This window comes from Dama dama, chromosome 11 (assembly GCF_033118175.1).
Source record: "Dama dama isolate Ldn47 chromosome 11, ASM3311817v1, whole genome shotgun sequence".
Classification (NCBI taxonomy): Eukaryota; Metazoa; Chordata; class Mammalia; order Artiodactyla; family Cervidae; genus Dama; species Dama dama.
The window spans coordinates 101,335,734-101,357,433 of record NC_083691.1 but is presented as its reverse complement, the minus strand read 5'-3'; the positions used below and the strand labels follow the sequence as shown (position 1 = coordinate 101,357,433).

Below are 21,700 nucleotides of genomic sequence, written 5' to 3'. Positions count from 1 at the left end.
GTCTCTGCACTGGCAGATGGATTCTTTACTACCTAAGAAGCACTTACCCTTGAAACATACAAGAACGTAAGTTAGGCTGTCCAGACAATAACTATATTTTGATCATAAGGTAAGGTGAAATTCCTAGGAAAATGTCAAAACGACACAGAGGAATATGAGATGAAATGGCTGTCCTACTCAAAGTGAAGTCAGAAAAAACCTGAGAAATGAATGAGTTGGTTTCCATGAAAGGAGGCGAAACACAGCCAGTCCACACCAGCACCACTGTGGGGCCAAATGAAAGCGTAATTGCATGTTTTGTCTTGATATTAATGCAGTTAACAAAGATGGCCTCAAGTGTGCAAACACCACACGAAGAGAGGAAATGCTCTGGGGGTAAGAGCAGAAGCCTGTCTGAAAGGAGAAAGAGGAGGGAGGTCCGCCCTTTCATTAAGCTGTCATTCCCGAACACACCCAGTACATTCAGGGCTGGCTAATGAGCCCATTGCAAAGCCAAAATATGGAGCACCAAAAAATGTGACTTGTTCAGAGATCCCACGAGCATCAGGGAGATGATATCCTCCAAGGATTGCGAGGAAAAGCATTCGCCACACTCAGAGGAGTATATCTGGGTGACGCAGGTAACACGGAGAGAGGAGATTCTTGGATTTCAACTGCTCTTCGCATGCGGCTTATGCTAACTTCCTGTTAAAAAGAGCATGCTGCACTGGCAATTAAAACACACATGCTCCACTTTAACCACAGGGAAATATTTAAACACCTATGATAATCAGATTCTGCCATAACATGAACACAGCTTCCTGTTTTGTGTTTTCGTTAAAAAAATTTTTTTTCTTGTATGCCATATCTGGAGTTCTATTTATCGTTACAAATAAAAGTGGTGTGGGTTCTTGGCTCTGTTAAGATCACTTAAAAGTAAACTTTTTTGAGTTTTTACCATGTCTCCTTAATCTCTTGCCCCAACTTCTGTCCCCCAGCCCTCACCTGAGGGAAATAGATGACCCCAGAAAGGCTAAAGGCAGCAGGGCGCCCTGTGTACACGCGCGCATGTGCACACACGTGAGGGCACTGAGAAAGAACACTTGTGGATCCTCTCCAGAATCATCCACGCTGCGAAGGAGCCAGAGCGGAGACTCCCCGAGGACCCCTCATGAAGAATGCAAACACTGATCCCAGGGAAGCTTTTGGGATGAGCCAGGCACGTCCCCTGAATGCCTCTCCCACCGCACAGAAGACTACCTTGGCTATACCTTTATCACACAAACAGTTCTATCGTTACTCTGTGTAAGCCTATTAAAATTAAATTTTAAATGGCTAAACTGGCAGAAAACAGTTTCAGTTTAGACGTGATGCCAGATGGCAGGTCACAGTTCGCTCCCATCTCCTGGGTGTGCAGCTCTTTAAGGATTTTGTCTATCAGAGGGACCAAACCATTACTGTCTTTTTATATTATCAGTGATCACGAGCTTTCCCCCTGAACTTTGTTACCAAGTTAACTGACGCTGGAGGGAAAGGAAAGCCTCTTTTCTCTGAATGTCCACTGCGAATCTGTACCTGTGGAATTATCTCAGGGAGGCACCAATACGCCTGAGCGAACCAGCACCCAGGACGCCACGTGGCTGCTCAGAGCCGACCGTCACCCAGCTCTCCCGGATTCCGAGCCCCACTCACTTCTTACTGTACTTGGCTCTCTCTGAGACAGTAAATCTGCCTCCAATCCTAGAGTCACAAATGAAGACAGTGCCAACTATCCAGAGAGTCTGTGAAATCTAGACTGCGTGTTTTCCAAAGATGAGAGACTGGTAAAAAAAAAAACTGCCAGCAAGTTATCCAAAGTTTAGCAAATTAAGACACTCACTAATTTACCCAACAGATGTGAATGCCCATGAGCTAGACACTACTCAGGAGATTGTCTGGGTACAGCAACCAGAGAGGACCCAGCCCTGTTCCCATGAGCTTACATTCCTGTGGATTATAGGCTAAATTTCAACTAAATGCTAAACTTCTTCTGGACAATGATATTCCTACTCTATATTCTTATAACACAAAATAGATGTTTGCTCCTTGGAAAAAAACGCTATGACAAACCTATACAGCATATTAAAAAGCAGAGAGATCACTTTGCCAACAAAGGTCTGTATAATCAAAGCTCTGGTTTTTCCAGTAGCTACATATGGATGTAAGAGTTGGACCAGAAAGAAGGCTGAGCGCCGAATAATTGATGCTTTTGAATTATGATGCTGGAGAAGACTCTTGAGAGTCCCCTGGACAGCAAGGAGATCAAACCAGTCAATCCCAAAGGAAATCAACCCTGAATATTCATTGGAAGGACTGTTGCTGAAGCTCCCACACTTTGGCCACCTGATGCGAAGAGCTGACTCATTGGGAAAATCCCTCATGCTGGGGAAGACTGAAGGCAGGAGGAGAAGCGGATGACAGAGGATGAGATGGTTGGATGGCATCACTGACTCAATGGACATGAGTTTGAGCAGACTCCGGAAGATAGTAAAGGACAGAGGAGCCTGGCGTGGGGTCACAAAGTCAGAAACGGCTGAGTGACTGAACGACAACACAAAACAGAGGAAGGTCTCGGTAAATCTCCCCCATGCAGCAGATGAAATCTATTGAATTCTACCAATACTTAAAACCCTCACTGACGTGTGTGGTTAAGAAGGTTCCGTCTGACTCATGTGAGGTCTGGCGGCTGGAAGCACCACAGGAGCCTGTCCAGTATCTCAAAACGAGCACCCAGTGACTGCATCAACCCAGCACCTAGAACTTTGGGGACCAGATGCGACTTACTCATCTTAGAGATAAACGTCTTGGGGTAAGGAGATAAGCAGATGCTGCTTCTACGGAAAGAAGAATTCTGTAATGAACTGTTAGCATCAATAAACACACCGAAACATATCCACCAGGTCTGGCCAGGAGGTTCAGGTGGGTTGTGTCTGTGGGTGGCCCCTGAAGCCACATTCTTACATGAGGTCCTGGAACAGACTGTCCACAGACCAGACCTTGAGAAACACTGAGCAGGAGGGGAGAAGCCAGGGATCAGCCCTGGGGCCCAGGCCTGTGTCTGTGGAGAACACTCGGGAGTTGGAAGTTCTCATTAACCTTAGGTAATGACCAGGTTAGCCCCGGCTCAGTAGATCACCTATTAACTGTAATAACAGATCAGTAAGAGAGCTAGCCACTGTTCTTGTTGTTCTTTAGCTGCTCAGTTATGTCCAACTCTTTGTGACCCCATGGACTGTAGCCTATCGGCTCCTCTTTCCATGGGAGGAGCAAGAATACTGAAGTGGGTTGCCATTTCCTTCTCTTACGGGACCTTCCCAACCCAGGGATCAAACCCACGTCTCCTGCATTGATGGGCGGATTCTTTACCCCTGAGCGGGCAGGGAAGTCCAGCTACTCTTCTTAGGTGTATTTTTTTTTTAAGTTTCTATATTGACAGACAATATAAACTAACTTTTACAAAGGAGACTGATTGTCTGGGCTACTCTACCACTATTTGGGGCAGTTTTTTTGAGAAGTAAATACTGTTCTCATTGCTTGAATTTATAAACCTAAAATGTTTAATGACCAACATGCATCCTGCAATAAAGACTAGCCAATGGGTACACAGAATATTGGTTTTCAAGTAAGAGTATAAGGCAAAAATTCTATTTTAATTATTTTCAGAAGCATCCTATTCCTGTATTTTAAAAAGGTAGTGTTAATCTGTAATATGATGGCCTTTTTCCACCTAAGTTTCAAAGATTATTTCTTAAGTGACAAAACATCTCCTTTTTGGGGGACGATGGGGGGAACCTTTCCTTAACTTCATCACTAGTTTAATGTCATGTGTCTGCCATATGTGGTCTCATGTCACATGAGAACCTAGCAAGACAAAGAGTGGGGTCTGGGTGACCTGAGAATTAGCTTATCGGTCCCAGGGCAGCACTGGTTGGAGCCAGAACGAAGGTTTTTTATTTCTTTTATCATCAGTTTGTGAAATTCTTCTCCACAGTGACCAGAGCATTGACCACTGCAATGAGGAAGGGATCCATGGCTCCATCTTCTGAAGGGGAACCTGGAGCTAAAGGGCAAGGGATACTTAAAAAAAAAAGGCAACACCCACCCCCTCACTCCTACAATCCCTTCTAGATACTTTTATCTGCCTGCTCCCATCTGCACATACTCCACTTGTCAAAAAGATAACTTACATTAGTATCTCTGTAAGAAAGAGAAACATCATTATGTTGTCTGCAATGTGCTAAACAGCCATAAATGTTACCTGGGCTTCCCTTGTGGCTCAGCTGGTAAAGAATCTGCCTGCAATGCAGGAGACCTGGGTTCTGTCCCTGGGTTGGGAAGATCCCCTGGAGAAGGGAAAGGCTACCCACTCCAGTATTCTGGCCTGGAGAATTCCACAGACTATACAGTCCATGGGGTCGCAAACAGCCGGACAAGACCAAGAGACATTCGTTTTCACTAGCAATGAAATGGGTCTCTATTGGAAACAAAAGCTCTTATTACTACATAAAAAGATCACATTTTTAAGTAAGGCAGTTTTACATACACATAAAAATTTCTTCAAACGGGAAATGATAGTGATGAGGTGTATTTTCACCCACAGAAAATGCAGTTTCAGCATTTAAGAAAGCATTTCACATATAAAGGTGGGAAATCAAACAGTAGAGGGGAGGGAAGACAAAAAGGCACAAGGAACTGCTCTTAATGGAAAACTGTTGTTCCGCCGCTCAGCTGTGTCTGACTCTTTGCGACCCCATGGACTGTAGCCTGCCAGGCTCCTCTGTCCATGGGACTCTCCAGGCAAGAATACTGGAGTGCGTTGCCATTTCCTCCTCCAGAGGATCTTCCCGAACCAAGGCACAGTACCTTCATTGGCAGGTGGATTCTTTACCCACAGAGCCACCAGGGAAGTCCAATGTAAAGCTGCTGCTGCTGCTGCTAAGTCGTGTCCGACTCTGTGCGACCCCACAGACGGCAGCGCACCAGGCTCCCCGGTCCCTGGGATTCTCCAGGCAAGAACACTGGAGTGGGTTGCCATTTCCTTCTCCAACACATGAAAGTGAAAAGTGAAAGTGAAGTCACTCAGCCGTGTCCGACTCCTAGCGACCCCATGGACCGCAGCCCACCAGGCTCCTCCATCCATGGGACCTTCCAGGCAAGAGTACTGGAGTGGGGTGCCACTGCCTTCTCTGAAATGCAAAGCTACTACTGTTCAAAAGCTGTAGCCAGAAGTCCACACAAGGCCAGCTTTGATCCTGCAACATCTTCCTGAGCTTGGGAACTTGCTGGGAGCCCAGATTTCTAACCAAAGCCACTAATCAAAACTTGGTAATGCAGGACCTCCCTGGTGGTCCAGTGGTTAAGAATCCGCCGGCCAGTGCAGGGGACATGGATTCAACCCCCGGTCCAGGAACAAGGATTCCACATGCTACAGGGCACCTACTGATGCCCGTGAGCCACACTGAGCCTGCACACCCTAGAGTCCATGCTCTACAGAAGAAGCCACTGCAATAAGCCTATGTGCACCACAACCAGAAAAAGCCCTCACACAGCAATGAAGACCCAGTTCAGCACCCCCACCCCCAGAAAAGCTTAGAATGCAACTATGTCAGATGCAGGCAATTCCATCAAAAGTGAGACATGCTTATTAAACTCTCATCAAACCTCTTGCAAATAATTTTATGAAATCTAGCACTTACCAGTAACCTGATTTCCTATAGAAAAAGAAAAAAAAAAACCCCACAAGGTGTATGATTAATCTATTTTTCTCTACCAGTGCAGAGGTAGGTAGAAAGGAGGGCCTTTTTCAACACCAAAGAACTCTCGAGTTACTGAAAGATGTGCAATGTTTGATTAACAGACTGTTGTGGTTCAGCTACAGAACTAGTTTCCAGCCAAGAGGGTAATTCCAAATCTTAAAAGTTCAGCAATTGAAAAAAAAATTAATATCGTGGTTAAGTGGCTGATAGTGAAATCAGGCTGAGGCTTTCGGAAAGGGCTTTCTGTAGCACTGCCAGCAAGAGTGGGAACATTAAAAAAAAAAAAAGAAAACGAGACTGCCACTGTGTAATGAGCTTGACATCAGTCAAGCCAAACCTGATTTTTCCTGAATGCCCAACCGCTTCTACCCCACTGTTCTGAACGGCAGGTGTTCAAAGGCGCTGCGGTCCCAGTCTGACGTTCACCGCCATCCTTCCAACCCAACCCCCGGGCTGCGAGCACCTGGGGGCGGGGCTAGGGGAGCACCGGGTACGCGTGCGCGCACACGGCCTTGGTCATCCTTGGGGACAGGATGCTCTCACACCTCTGGGCCAGTGACTGTTTGAGTTCCCAGCATGTCACTATAGTAGCTGCAAGTGCAGAAGTGGAAACCAAACAATACTGCACAGTTCTCAGATGTTTAGTGAAATGTAAGCACTGGGGTAGAATCGAGATCAGATTTTGAACTAATCAACGTGAACTGAGCTCTGAATCAATTTCCAACTCAGAGCTGAGAAAGGATTTCTCTTCCTTGAAGAGATGCTGAATGTATGACTTTGAAGAAATGATTGTTTTTAAACATACCACAGCATGTACTTAGGCAAATAAGAGCTCATTTTGCCTCCTATTTACGAGGGACTGTGGAGCAGTAAGAAAGAGTGGAAAGAAAGTCCCTCCTCCTGGCATTTAGGGGCTGAACCAAAAGCCATAAAGAACCACTTTGTAAGGCTCTGAAACCAGGGCTAAACCAATTCTAAAACAGACGCTCCAAAAATGCTGAGAGGAAGCACTGATTCTGCATGCAGTCCCTTAAGACTATTCATCTGGAGAAGTAAAATTTCTGAGATGTTTATTCAATCGAACAGTCTCCTGACTTAGGGGGCTGTCTTTGGAAATACCTTTATTAACGAAGATTTATCCACAGTGGACGAGGAGGATGAGGAAGTCACTGGCCCTCTGGCCACCATTTCCACTGGAAACCCATCTGAGGGACTGAGTTGTCTCAGATGCTTCTGAGTCCCCAGCCACAGGGTAGAAGGGTGCTGCCCTGACAGCTTAGCTGCAGTAACGCTGTCAGAAGCCTCCTTCCACTCTGAGGTTCTCACAGAGCAAATGAGCCAGAGCCCGATCACCTACACACCCTCTGGCCTACTACTTCCCAACTGCATCATTTCATTTGTTGATAATCCTCTTTATCAATTCCACTGAGCCACTGGATGAAAACGAAAGGGAAGTGAAATAAAGCCATGGTACACAGCATCATTACTCGTGAAGTTTTCACACCTGTTTTTCCCTGGCACACATGTAGGTGAACCTCTAAGCAGCTGCATGAATTCAGGATGGTGCTTTATAAACAGCTGCTGGGGCCAAAAAACAAGAAGAAAACTCATGAGCTACAGCCAGCGTTTTCATACTCAGTCCTTCCACACGTGTTTGCCCACTGCTTTTCTGTGACCGTGAGTAAGAAAATCAAAATAAGCTGCTTCGATCAATTTCTAGTCTGACTGTGTGGAAACTGCCAGAAAGCCAAGGCTATGAGGCTGGAAACCAGTGTTTGTATCTTTTGCCTGCGACAGTCACCTGTTTCTTATAATAAACTACGAATTTAAAAGCATTAGGATGAACGCTATGCCTTCTTAACTAACTATTCAACCTCTAATGACCTAGCTCCCCATGTCACCCGAGCTGTCCCCCACAATTCATGCTTTTCCAGGAGCAAACCCAGATTTTGAGTTTTTATGCCTACATCCAAGGACATACCCAGCTCACTCGAGTCCCAGGAGAAGCCAGCAGGTGGGGATGTGGCGGAAGCTTCCTGGGCGCGATGCCCAGTAGCTTGGCCTGGGACAGGTGCAGAGCTTTTCCTGAGGCACTGCAGTCCTGCTGATGGGCACTGCGTGGCCTAGTTCTCCCTTCTGGGGACCGCGATGTTCCCTGCTCACCCCAACCCAGATCTAGACTCTGTCCCCCAGGGCTACAAAGATAATCCCTCTCAGTCATCAGCCCTCCGTCTAATCATGAAGCTGCTGCCGTGTGGCCCGAGTGCGGTCCTGAGTCAGACCCGCCCCGTGCCTTTCGCAGCAAGGTGCTACATAACCACTCCGGTCCTGCCCGATCTGTTCTCCGAAACACGCCGCTCTGTGCAGCGTGTGGCCGCGTCTCACTAGGTCTACATGGGCACAGGAAGACACACGACACGACTGTTGCTCGCTTTGTCCCCAGGACAGCTGTGTCTCTTATTTCTACAGTCTTAGAATTCTTTCCAATCAGTCCTAAAGGAAATCAACCCTGAATACTCAATGAAAGGACTGATGCTGAAGCTCCAATACTTTGGCCACCTGATGTGGAAAGCTGACTCATCAGCAAAGACCCTGATGCTGGGAAAGATTGAGGGCAGGAGGAGAAGGGGACGACAGAGGATGAGATACTTGGGATGGCATCGTCGACTCAATGGACATGAGTTTGAGCAAACTCCGGGAGACAGTGAAGGACAGGGAAGCCTGGTGTGCTGCAGTCCTTGGGGTCACAGAGTCAGACACTACTTGGCAACTGAACAACAATGAGACGATTCCTTCCAGAAGATCATGGAGGACTTGACTCTGCAGTCTTCTTTTGAAAAACAAAAATAACCCCCAAAATAAATATAGTCCAAGCTATGCTCCTTCCACCGACAGCAGAGACAACTTCCTATCCACACAATTTATTTCACCACTTACTCCAGCAAAACTACGAAAAGAGAAATGCTTTTTGAAGACCCTTGACAAGTAAACATACAACTCTACATGTTAATTCACTTAAGACCGTTCCTTAGAAATAAAGTGTTAAAAATTTTGAGGTTACTAGCTTTCGGTAACCTGGGTTCCTGGCCCATCATCAGATCTGGGGGAGGAAACGAGAATTTTCACTACAAATATAAAAAATTTCTGACTAGAGAGTACGTGTGGCTTCCTCTAAGAAATTTAATGCTGGTGGCAGGAAACAGGTGACGAAAATCTCTTCCCCTCAGTTCACTTGAAGGTCTTAAGCATCATGGTGTTTTGTCTTAATAACAGTGGAGACCCAGGCAAAGGGGCCAAAACAGAATCCTGAAAAGCTGCATCCGAAACAGCTTTCCAATTAAGACCTGTAAAACCCTGTAATTTTATTTATGCAGTTAAAGTTCATCAAGGCCATGCGCTAAGTGAAGCGCTTAGCTGTTAATGCAGATATATGGTGACTGATAGCACACTCGGAGGATGAGCATAATGAAAGCTTCCCACTTAAAACAAATTCACAAGAGCCAGCTGCCTCTTGTTATCCCACATCGTATCAAGAGAGAAGACATCACACCTCAATTCCAGACACTGTTTTGCATAATCACAAGGACGGAATCATTGTGTTTGGACATTTGATGGTTTAAGTATTTGGCCTCAAAATACATGTCTGTCGCAGTTGGGCTGTCTGATTCCTCTCCCCTAGAAAATTCACAAAGCTCCTGTGTCTAAAAGGCACACTGGTGCTAAACACTGGGGGTGGGGGCGGGGAGGAATCCCTCCAAGGGACACAGGCGAACACAGCCCCAAAGCCTTTTGTAGAAAAGCGTTAGTCACTCAGTCCTGTCCGACTCTGTGACCCCATGCACTGTAGCCCGCCAGGCTCCTCTGTCCATGGAATTCTCCAGGCCAGAGTACTAGAGTGGGCTGTCATTCCCTTCTCCAGGGGATCTTTCCAACCCAGGGATCAAACCCAGGTCTCCTGCATTGCAGGCAGATTCTTTACCATCTGAGCCACCAGGGAAGCCCTTTTTACAGAAAACCCCATGATAAAAAGAAACACTGTATGAATTGAACCCTGAGTAAAAAGTAAGAAAACCGAAAGGCTCAAGTGAGCAGAGAATCTGACTGGTGTGGTGAGGAGTCCATCAGAAAGATGGTTGGAGCCCAAGTTTCTTCACCCACTGACCAGCCTGTACCAACCCCACTGAAGGCCCCACCTAACCTCTACATGACAAGGCCATTCCCGAGGCCGAGGTGGTGATCCTAAGGCCTCCTCTGCAAACCACAAAAACGTCTGTCAGTGGCGGTGCCATGTCCCCACGCAGGCCAAGGATGGAAGCTGGTCCCTGCCTGGGGCAAAGACGAGTGTGAGAGACACAGGATTCTGGGACGACCGACGTCCTGCCCAGTGCTGTCGAGGGTCTGTATCTGCTCAGGTTCTCATGTCTCTCCTCGTCCTCCTGATGCCCTTCGCCCTCCAGAGACACGGTTGCTGGCCAGGCTCCACCGCTCTGTGGGCTCCGATCCTGGGTGCAGCAGTCGGGCAACCCCTGGGCATCCGAGGTGGTGCTGGTGGTGAGTAACGTGCCTTCCAACGCAGGAGACAGAGGGACGCGGGTTTGATCCCTGGGTCAGGAAAACCCCCCAGAGGAGGAAACGGCAGCCCACTCCAGTATTCTTGCCTGGGGAACCTGATGGACAGAGGAGCCTGGCGGGCTACAGTCCACGGGGCTGCAAAGAGTCGGACAGGACTGAAGTGACTTAGCACGAGTTTAGAAACCCGACGTGCAACACGGATTAAACAGGGTCACTCCAGTTCAGCGTAGCACGCCTCCACCAACTAACTCCCTACAGGGCTCCTCTGACCCCTGCAGACTAGATGCAACACCCTCCCGTTTCAGGAGGACACTGGTCCCCAGCCAGGGGGGAGACCTGCCCCGGGGACTGCACAACATCAGAGGAAGGATGAAGACTGGCCTGGGTCACCTGCTGAAGGGTCCACTCCAGCACTTCCTTCCCACTGTTAGAAACAAGGATCTGAGAGAAAACGAAGCGTGGCTGTCGTGTCCGTCAGGCTTCCTTACAGAGGAAACCCGGTTCTAAGCTTCAAAGGCTTCCAGGGGCAGAATCCACACGACAGAAGAGAGGGAATCCCAGACACTCATCCACTCCTTGAAGTATCAGCCACTTCTTTTTAAACTGACAACCGCATGTGCTTGTGCGACATACCACCCCATTTCGTTAGGCTGGCAAGTTGTCTTGACCAGTTTAGCAAAATTTATACTCACTGTAGGCTTCTCTGGTGGCTCAGCAGTAAAGAATCTGCCTGCAATGCAGAAGCGGCAGGTTCGATTCCTAGATCAGGAAGATCCCCGGGAGGAAGGCATGGCGACCCACTCTAGCATTTTTGCCTGGAGAATCCCATGGACAGAGGAGCTCGGTGGGCTACAGTCCACGGGGTCAACAAGGAGTCAGAAATGAGCGACTACACACGCCTGGAGGTCTAAATTCAAACATTTACTAAGACAGTATAGATCCAGAATTCACTTCCAGACTACCCTGCATTAAGAAATTTCTCAAAGGATGAAAAACCAGACAATAAACAAGAAACCTTCTTTTAGTCTCTCCCCCAGCACTTATTCCACAGAAAATTCTCCTAAACTAAGGTTGTCAAGTGTGGCTCATCTCATACACCGCCCCTGCCCCTGAGACATACATCTGCAAGAGAAAAACAGGTCCCTACCACACAAGAAAGTTGCTGTGAAGTCTCAGGTCATTCACTAAACCGATAAATCGCTCACATCAAAATGTTTTAGGAACTGGAGTGGGATGCATGCTCTGGTCTAGGAATGGGACTTATTTTTGGGGAAAAAAGTCCCCAGAGCAACTCAGCTGAGCACCATCGTGTCAAACCAGTTTCAATTTTTACCATACACCCTCTTGGACTGAAATGGTTGATTTTTTTTTTTTTTTTTAAGAAATTTTAGCTCCAAAACCATTTTCACGCCTAAGGAAGGGCTGCAAAGCCCAAACTAAAGGAAGCATCGCATCCTATGCAGAGAGCCAGGTTCAAGGCTCTGGCTCCAGGACAAGACAGGGCCGCAGGCAGCCCTCCCCCATCAGCCTGCGGGCACACGTGGCCAGGCAGCGCCTCTCAGGAGCTGGTCGGCTCTGCCACTGGTTAAACCCTTGTGAACCACCGGGATCTGATCCAGGGTTGCAAACAGAGGAAATGCAAAGTCCATGTGCATTTACCGCCATAGGACGCCGGGAATACCAACTCACTCTAACAAAATACTTAAAACCACGAAAGCCTAGCCTTTTACACACTGGGCTTTAACCTGTCCCCCCAGGAACCGGCCAGCTCACAGAGTGTAAAAAAAAAAAATTCTCAAGGGTTCATGATCCATTCACTCAGAAGTAAAAACCAAAATTTAACGATGGCCAAAGAGTAGAATTTGCATAGGGAAAAGGAAAAAAAAAGCTATTTTAAAATTTTCAATTCTATTCATGTGTGGGCACTAAGTCACTTCAATCATGTCTGACTCTGTGGGATCCAATGGACTGTAACCCAGCAGGCTCCTCTGTCCATGGGGTTCTCCAGGCAAAAACACTACAGTGGGTTGCCATTTCCTACTCCAGGAGGTATTTCTGACCCAGGGATTGAACCCGTGTCTCTTAAGTCTCCTGCATTGGCAGATGCATTCTTTACCACGGGCACCTGCTGGTGAGCCCCACATATAGACCAGGGGGCACCTATCGCAGGCTTGTCTCTCCTGAGACGGGAACAGTAGGCCAGCAGCTGGGTTCTCTCTCCAGTGAGCATATTTCATTTCCTCCAATGCCATGAACTGCCCCTAACACACTGAAGATCATGTGTGTGCATGTGTGTATATGCCTGGGCACACGGTCTATTAGCCCTGCTGCTCTCTGTCCCTTGGCAAGTAATGACTTTCACAGACGGGCTTCCTGAATCTGGGACGGAACCCAAGTGTCTCCCATCTCCTGCATTGGCAGGCAGGTTCTCTACCAATAGCACAATTCTATTCAGCCAATGACTACTGCTAACATTAAAACAGTGAGCAAAATACCTCTTGTTTTGAAAAAAGTTGCAATAACTTCTAACTGCAGGAAAAAGCAGTTCAAGCCTGTCTTAAGTGTCCAGATCTTTTCTTTCTCCAAATACACGTCCTGCGCTACAGTCAAGTTTCTGCCTAATCCAATAGGCCGTCCCCTCAGGTGTCCCTGACACAGACCTGGTTCCAACAGAGCCGGTGCAGTGGGGGTTTCCAGATGTTTCTCCATGGTCCAAAGATCTGCCAAGGTTCTTCTCAGGGTGATGTGCAGGTTCATGGGCAGGTCAGGGGTGATTTGGACCTCCCTTGCCCTCCCAGGCCACTTCCTAGAAAAGATTTTCTTTCCTTTTTTGCTTGTTTGTTCTGGGGCCTGGCAGGGTTAGAATTACAGCTCATTTCCAGATGAACTGACTTCCCTGTGGGTTTCCTAAACTCCTGAAATGACAGCTCCTTTCCACGGAAAGGAGAAAGGAATGTTTCATTGTGTCATGCCCAGTGACCTGCCAGAGCCTCGACAGTCACTGAGCAGGGAAAACAGTGACCAAATCCCTGCCAGCTGCCCTCTGCCCAGGAGCTTGTGCAAAAGCCCTCAACTCTCGGCATGTGAGAACTTCTGTCTCCATCTGATGGATGAGGAAATCGAAGCTCTAAGAGACAAACAGATCTGCCCAGGTTACTCATGGGGCTAAAAACAGCCAGGTAACCACCCACACCCCGCTCCAGACCCATGTGCAGCCCTGAGACAGGAAGGCAGTACAACCCACAGGCGCCCAATCAATGCTAACCCTGCCACTTGGAGCTCTTATACAATGACTCAGGTGGCACCAGAGGTAAAGAATCCGCTTGCCAATGCAGGAGACGTAGGTTTGGGTTGGGAAGATCCCCTGGAGGGCATGGCAACCCACTTGAGTATTCTTGCTTGGAGAATCCCATGGACAGAGGAGCCTGGTGGGCTACAGTCCACGGGGTCGCATGGAGTCTGACACGACTGAACCAACTGAGCATGCACACACTCACTTTGCTAAAATCAAAGGGAGACTCCCAAAGAGAACATTAGGAGGCTAATGTCCACCTGGAGTACTTGTGGTGATGGACCAAAAGCTTCATCTCACCTGGATGAAATCTCTACCAACAAAAGGGGTGTGACTGTTAATATTAAGCCATACAAGTTAATGCTGAATTACACATGTCATAGTGACAAGCTGCTGGCCAAAATGCCAAAAATGAAGATTAAAATTTTAAAAAAAGTTTTTAAGATTTTTTTTTTGATGTGAGCCATTTAAAAAGTCTTTAATGGACCTGTTATAATATTACTTCTGTTTTATGCTGTATTTTTTTTGCCCTGGGGCATGTGGGATCTTATCAAACCCACACCCCACCCTTCCCCCACCCCCACATTGGAAGGCAAAGTCTTAACTACTCGGTTGCCAGGGAAATCCCCCCTCAAATTTTAAATATATACATTACACATTAATTATATTATAAATGCCAGTCATGATGATTTTCCAAATGCAAAAAAAGAAAAAAACAAAAACAGGTAAGAAGGTTAAGACTACCTGTGAGTTGAATACAAAAATTTTCACTATTGACATTTTGATGTATTTTCTTTCTAATCTTTTTGTTATGCTTGTAAATTACTTGAACACAAAATCACGTGCTATGGGGTACATGTCCATGTCCATCTCCAGTATGATGTACGTGGAAGTGGGGCCTTTACAGGGTGATCAGGTCATGAGGGTGGAGTCTTCGTGAGCGGAGTTATTGCCCTTAAAAGAAGGGGTCAAGGAGTGAGCTTACTGTCTTTCCACCTTTGTGACACAGGGGCCACCTACGAGCCTGGAAGAGGGTCCTCACCAGAGCCTGACCATGCCCACACCTGGATCTCAGACTTCCAGCTTCCAGAACTGCGAGACAAATGTTTATTATCAAAGCCACCCAATCTACGGTATTTTTGTTAGAGCAGCACAAACCGACTACAACACTAGGGTGTCACCAAGAGCTCCGTAACTTTTTAAAGCTTAACATTTCACCGGGAGCATTTTCCATGTGATTATTCTTCTTAACATCTTTATGCAGACAGCTTCACAATCACAGCCCAGGGATGTGTAGTAACGTAGAGGTTTTCCTATACCACTGCCAATAGTTTTCCGGTTGGTGTAAAGTATGTCGTGATGAGCCCTCTGCATTTCCTGTGAAAGGAAGGGCTGCCGGGCCCTGCCCTGTGCCCACTGAGCAGGGCTCGCAGCCCAGTGCCCGACACAGCACAGCACGGGTGTCTAAGGACAGACACTTGCTTTGCGTCACAAGAACTCCACAGACCAGGAAAGCAGCCTGAGGCCACGTGCCCTGGCCCGGGTCCTGGCCACGGACCAAGCGGAACGACCTGAGCACAGGGCAGCAGGGTGGAAGCGGCGGCGAGTCTGTCTCGGGAGCAGCGTGTCGAGGCTGAGGCTGACCCAACAAGGGGGAAAGCAAACAGCGCTGGGCTCTGGGATGGGCAGTGGGGGTCCACGGGGCGTCCCGCCCAGAACGGGGGGCGACCACAGACCAGCAGTGTGTGGACACTCGGGCACCGGGCAAGTGCTCTGAATCACTGGTTTTAAGCACTGTGTCAGAGGGTCTAGCATGTAACTGGCAACTGTGTGCATACGTAGATCTAGAAATCTAATACCTCCAAGGTCCTAAATATTAATTAGGACAAATCAATGGATGATTGACCTTCTTCCTGCTTTACAGTAAAGTCCGATCATGCCAAGAAGGACAGGACTTACCATTTTCCTTAATGAGAAGTTCCTCTGCAGCATGTGCTGCCAAACTTGAGTTACCCATAAGTTTTCAGGCAGTGCGTATGAGGGGGGCCTGGTGTGCACCTACTGAGGGTACACCACCAGAGGGATTACAAGACTTAACACTGCAGTTAGTATCTGAAAAATGTGTCAAGGATTACTGTTCAATCTCTTCGGACATGAAAAGCCTATTATCCCATAGAGAGTAAAAATAAAGGGTGAAAGACATGACTTCTCAAACGGAGTAGTACTGGATTGGCCAAAAAATCAGCTTGGGTTTTTCCATCAAGATGTTATGGAAAAACCTAAAAAAAAAAGATGTTATGGAAAAACCTGAGTGAACTTTTTGGCCAACCCAATACTTTGCAACCAGAGCCGGTCAACATCAATTGTGAGTCCTTGGTGAAAAGATAATAAATATTTCTAGTTCCACAAAGGTGGGGGTCGCCCTGTTCTCCGAGATGTTCCTTTTTCACAACTAAAAGCCCTGGATTTTAACAAGCAAGCACAGGGGCTTCCCTGGTGGCTCAGTAGTAAAGAATCCACCTGCCAATGCAGGAGACGTCAGTTCGATCCCTGGTCCGCGGAGAGTCCACACGCTGTGGAGCAACTAAGCCCATGCGCCACAGCCAACGGGCCTGTGCTCCAGAGCCCGGGAATCAGTCGCAGCTACTGCAGCCCCCTCACCCCAGAGCCTGTTCTCTGCACAAAGAGAAGCTAAAGCAACAAGAAACCCACACGCTGCGACCAAGAGCAGCCTCCGCTCGCCGCAACTCGAGAAGAGGCCTGTGCAACTGTGAAGACTCATCACAGCCAGAAATACACACAGAAATAAAATTAACGAGATAAATAAAACAAGCACAGAGGACTGAGAGGGAAATGAGAGTGGGCTCCCTGGAGACCATGGGGTTTGAGGAATGACCGGACGGTGACTCTCCTGGGTCCTCCAATCACCCTCCATACCCCCAGCCACAGCACTGCGGACACCTGCAACGCAATCTCCAACAGGCGGAGAGAGAACACAGCAAGGGAAGCTGTCCTCTTTAGCCCAAGGACTGGGGGATGCGGTTCCCCCAGCGGGAAGCCTCTCAGTTATACCCACCCTGCTGCCGCTGAGCACTGCACGCGGCAGGAGTGTTCTGTGCCCTGAAACCATCCAGGTGCTGCGGCGGGTCAGGGGGGAGTGGCCCTCCCAGGTCCTGCCCAGTGGAAACAGAAGATGCTCCGATCCCAGCGGGGACCTCACGGAGAGCTGACCCTGCTGCTGTTCAGTTGCTGAGTCGTGTCCCACCCTTTGTGACCCCGGGGACTGCAGCCCGCTGGGCTACTCTGTCCTCCGCTGTCTCCTGGAGTTCGCTGACCCTCCACCCTGACTAAGCAGCATGGAAGCCATAACAGACTGGGCGAGTCGCCACTACACATGCGCGCGTGCACACAGCCCCACCTCCACCTAACGCTGATGAGCAATGAGACAGAACAAGTCAGGGTGAGTCACCCTTACCTCTGGCAGGGGGAGGGCTAGCGGGAAGCTGAACCTGCCCAGCCCCCGGCAGCAGGAAGACTGAAGGAGGTGGCAGCAAACAGGAATGGTAACCCACTGGCCCCCCCATCCCAGCCCTAAGAGTCAGCAAGACCCGGTGGGTCACCAGGTCTCCACACCTACCCAGCATGAAGGGGGGTTTACACCTGGCATCAATGAGGGGGAACCAGGCGTGGGAGGCAGGGCTGGGCTCGCCCTCCTTCAGCCCCACACTGGGGCACACGAGGAGCTGAGCCCCGGCCCCCCTCCTGCGGAAACAAGGCCTGCAAGCCAGCCCTCCACCCTCCTCCTCCATGTGTCAGCAGGGCTGGGGAAGCAGAGCATCCGCCCCCGGGGGCTCCGTGCAGCCCCACAGTCAGTGCAAGCCCCAGGAGGGGTCTGGACGTCCACTCCCCAACCCCCGGCAGGAGCAGGCAAAAGTTTAGAACTGAAAAATACATTTAGAGTAAAAAAGCACTGAATAGAACCAATAATAAGAGTGGAAGTGACAGATGAGAGAATTGGCTGACACGACACTGATCAACAGAATTTCATCAGAAGAGAGAGGGTACATGATGAAAGATGAACAGCATCTCAGGGACCTGTGAGACCCCAACAAAACACTGATATTCTCCTACAGGAGTCCCAAAAGAGGCAGGAATGGACTGGGAAAGTATCCAAAAACGTAACAGCTAAAAACTTCCCAAACTTGGCACAAAACATCAAATCACAGATTTAAGAAGCTGAGTGAATCTCAAAAGAGATAAACCTAAAAAATCCAAGCCACATCAAATTTCTAGAAGCTAATTAAACACAAGGAAAACCCCCAGAAGTAGCCAGACAGAAATGACGCATTACTTATAGGAAAACAACTCGAATGACAAAGGATTTCTCACCCACAACCATGAAGGTCAGGAGGAAGTGACATGTTTTTCAAGCACTAAAAAAGAAAAAAACAAAAAACCAACAACCATCAACCACAAATTCTATATCCAGTGAAGATATCCTCTGGGGTGGAGGGGAAATAGATTCTCAGACGAAAGAGAACTAACGATTGTTGCTAGCAGGCCTGTCATTGAAGAATGATAAAAGAAGCCCTCTAAATAGGAAGGAAATGATAACAGTCTTGGGACTTCAGAAAGAACATTAGGAAGGGGAAAAAATGGAGGTACATATAATAAACTAGCCAACTTTTCAGGAGTTTCTTAAGTTATATTTGATGGTCAAAGCAAAAATAATAATAATAGTGTCATCTGACATAGTACTCAGCATATATGGAAGAAATATTTTAAAACATTTAAAAATCAGGGCAGAGACTTCCCTGGTGGTCCAGTGGTTATCAATCTGCTTTCCAATGCAGGGACATGGATTCAATCCCTAGTCAGGGAACTAAGATCTCACATGCTGTGGGGCAATTTAGCCCTCATACCACAACTATGGACCCCAAGAGATCTGGAGCTTGCGTATCACAACTAGAGAAGCCTGTGCACCTCAACAAAAAGTCCCACATGCTGCAACAAAAACCCAACACACTCAGAATAAAATTGAAAAAATTTAAAGAAATAATAAAATAAAATAAAAAACAGGGCAGGATAAAGGGACCTAAAAGGAAGAAGGAAGGTGCCTATGCTGAGCTGAAGTCATAAAACAGTGTTATCCCTGAGAGTGGCAGACCAGAGTAAGTTACAAGTTACACATGTACAGTGTAACACCAGAGCAAATATAACGGCTTCCCCAACGGCTCAGCGGCAAAGAATCACCTGCAATGCAGGAGACTGGGGTTCCATTTCTGGGTCAGGAAGATCCTCTGGAGGAGGCAACAGCAACTGACTCCAGGATTCCTGCCTTAAGAATCCCACAGACAGAGGAGCCTGGTGGGCTGCAGTCCATGGGGTCGCAGAGTCAGACACGACTGAAGTGGGCACACAACTGAGCACTCAGAGCAATATACGTAAGACGACCACCAAAAACACCAAAACGAAACAAGGCGGAATCGTAGAGAGAGTTCAGTCCTCAGTAAGACTGAAAAAAAGAACCACCAAGCACAGAGCAAACAGGAGACAGCCAACCGGCAGACTCAGGCTCTGACAGATCAGCAATCACCTTAAACGCAAATGGTCGTAACACACAGCTGCAAAGACAGCAGAAAACACAGCATCATCTAAAGATACGCTGCATTCAAAAAAAACCTTACTGCAGATACAAACACTGCTAATATTTTTTACAAAAAGCAGGGGTGGCTATACTAATAAAGTAGACTTCACAGCCATGATAAAAGGATCAATCTAACAGGAAGACATAATTCAAAATGTGCACACACCTAACAGTGCCTTGCAGTATATGGAAGAAAATCTGACAGATACGAAAGGAGAAATAGACAAATCCACAAATCCACTATTATAGTTTGGGACTTCAACACTGCACTCTGAGCAACTGACAGAACAACTAGACAGAAAATCAGAAAAGATACAGAAGAACCAACACCACCACCGACTGCTAAGAGCGAATGCACAAACATGTAACGACACACCATTCACAACAGCAGAAGACACATGCCCCAGCCCACAAGCACTCATGGTCATTCCCCAAAACAGACCGTATCTTGACCCATAAAACAAACCCCAACAAATTTAAAAGGACTGAATTCATTCAGAGTATGTTCTCTGACCATACTGGAATCATACAAGAAAACAACAGAAAGACAAGACAATCTTTAAGCCCTTGGAAATGAAACAACACATGTCTAAATAGTCTAGGATCAGAGGGTCAAAAGAAATAATACAGAAGTCAATGAAAATGAAAAAAGAATATATCAAAACCTGTGGGAAGCAGGGAAGAAGAGAAATTTATGACACTAAATGCCCGCAGTAGGAAAGAGGAAAGGGACGCTGCTCTAAGTTCCTACCCTCAAGAAGTTAGCAAAAACAAAAACAGCAGAATGATAAAGCAACACAATCGAAGACAGGAAAATAATAGAGAAAAGTAAATGAGACAAAAGGCTGGTTTAAAAAAAACAAAACTGACAAACTCTAGAAAGACTGATAAAGATTAAAAATAAAGAAAATACAAGTGGATGCACGATCTGTTGTGATAGCCCATTTCATTCCTGATATTGGTAACTTATAGTTTTCTAGACCAGGACTGAGACTAAAGCAATTTTGGAAAATTGCACACTCTGGCAAACTGTTGGGCAGTTTCTTAAAAAAAACTAAACTACCATCTGACCCAGCGATTGCACTTCTGGACATTTACCCCAGACAAATGATGAAGACTCACGTTCTCACAAAAACCGGTACAGGAGCAGTTCTGCTGCCTTGGTGAACGACCATCTCATAGGAGGGTAGACAGAGACAAATAAATGCGAAAAAATACTCAATATCATTAACACTACAGTGAGCTATCACCATGCACATGTCAGGTAGTGGCCAGTCTGACAGCAAGGCAGTAACTTAAAAATGAAGGCCTGTGCCCATGGCCTTCAACTGAAAGCTGCCCAAAGATGTACCAGAGGGCAAAGTGCAATGTCCAGTGTGAGCTGGCAAATGCCCCCCAAGTTCCAGCTATGCCAGGTCCCTGACAGAACCTGCCAACAACCCAAATGTCCTTCAACAGGTCAATAGGGAAACTGAGGTACATGCAATACACACAGCATCCTGGGTGGATCTCACTGGTTTTATGCTGAGTGAAAAGAGCCAAGTTCAAAAAGTCACTTACGGTATGACTCTCTTGATAGCATACTTGAAAGGACAGAAGTATAGACATGCCACACAGATTGATGGCTGTTTGGGGGTTAAGGAGCAGGAGGAAGGTGGCTGTGACTATGAAAATGTGCAAGAGAAGCCAAGGGATGGAATTCTTCTGGATCCCGACCGTCCTGGTGCTCACACACACCTACATATCTGATCAAACAGCACAGAGCATACTCGCACGCACACAAACGGAGTCCACATGAAACTGCGGAAATTTCAATAAGGCAGTGGGATTCTAAAATGTCATGTGCTGGCTATGATGTTGTGATTGTGTTAGTTCCTCAGCCATGTCCGACTCTTTGCAACCCCATGGACTGTGGCCTGCCAGACTCCTCTGTCCATGGGATTCTCCAAGCAAGAATACTTAAGTGGGTTGCCATATCCTTCTCCAGGGGATCTTCCCAACCAAAGGATCGAACGCACGTCTCCTGCACTGCAGGCAGATTCTTTACCGTCTGAGCCACCGGGGAAGTCACTGTGCTATTTAAACGAGATGCTGCCACTGCGGTAAATTGGGTAAAGGACACCTAGGACCTCTGTTATTTCTTACAACTGCATGTCAATCTATTTTTATCTCAAAATAAAGATTTTGGTTTTTTTATAGGTGTAACTTAAAAATGTCTAGAAGGCTGTAACTTTCTAAATTGTTAGGAACCAGTGAAGAAGATATTCCCTCGCTTTCATCACTTTCTGCCCCCACACAGGACATATTAACACAAACTACTTGTTTCTCTTGGGGTCCAAAAGAGTGACCCTGGGGTTTGAAGGCCAGAACGAAGTCTTCAGCAAAGAAGACTATCATCAGAGTTTGTGGGCAGAC

General features: G+C 47.3%; 1 protein-coding gene across 7 annotated transcripts in view; it reads right to left on the bottom strand.

Annotated features, from left to right (window-relative positions):
- BCL2L11 (BCL2 like 11) overlaps positions 1-21,700 on the bottom strand; it is a 50,123-nt gene that overhangs the window by 18,352 nt on the left and 10,071 nt on the right. The gene's annotated exons all lie outside the window — the stretch shown is intronic.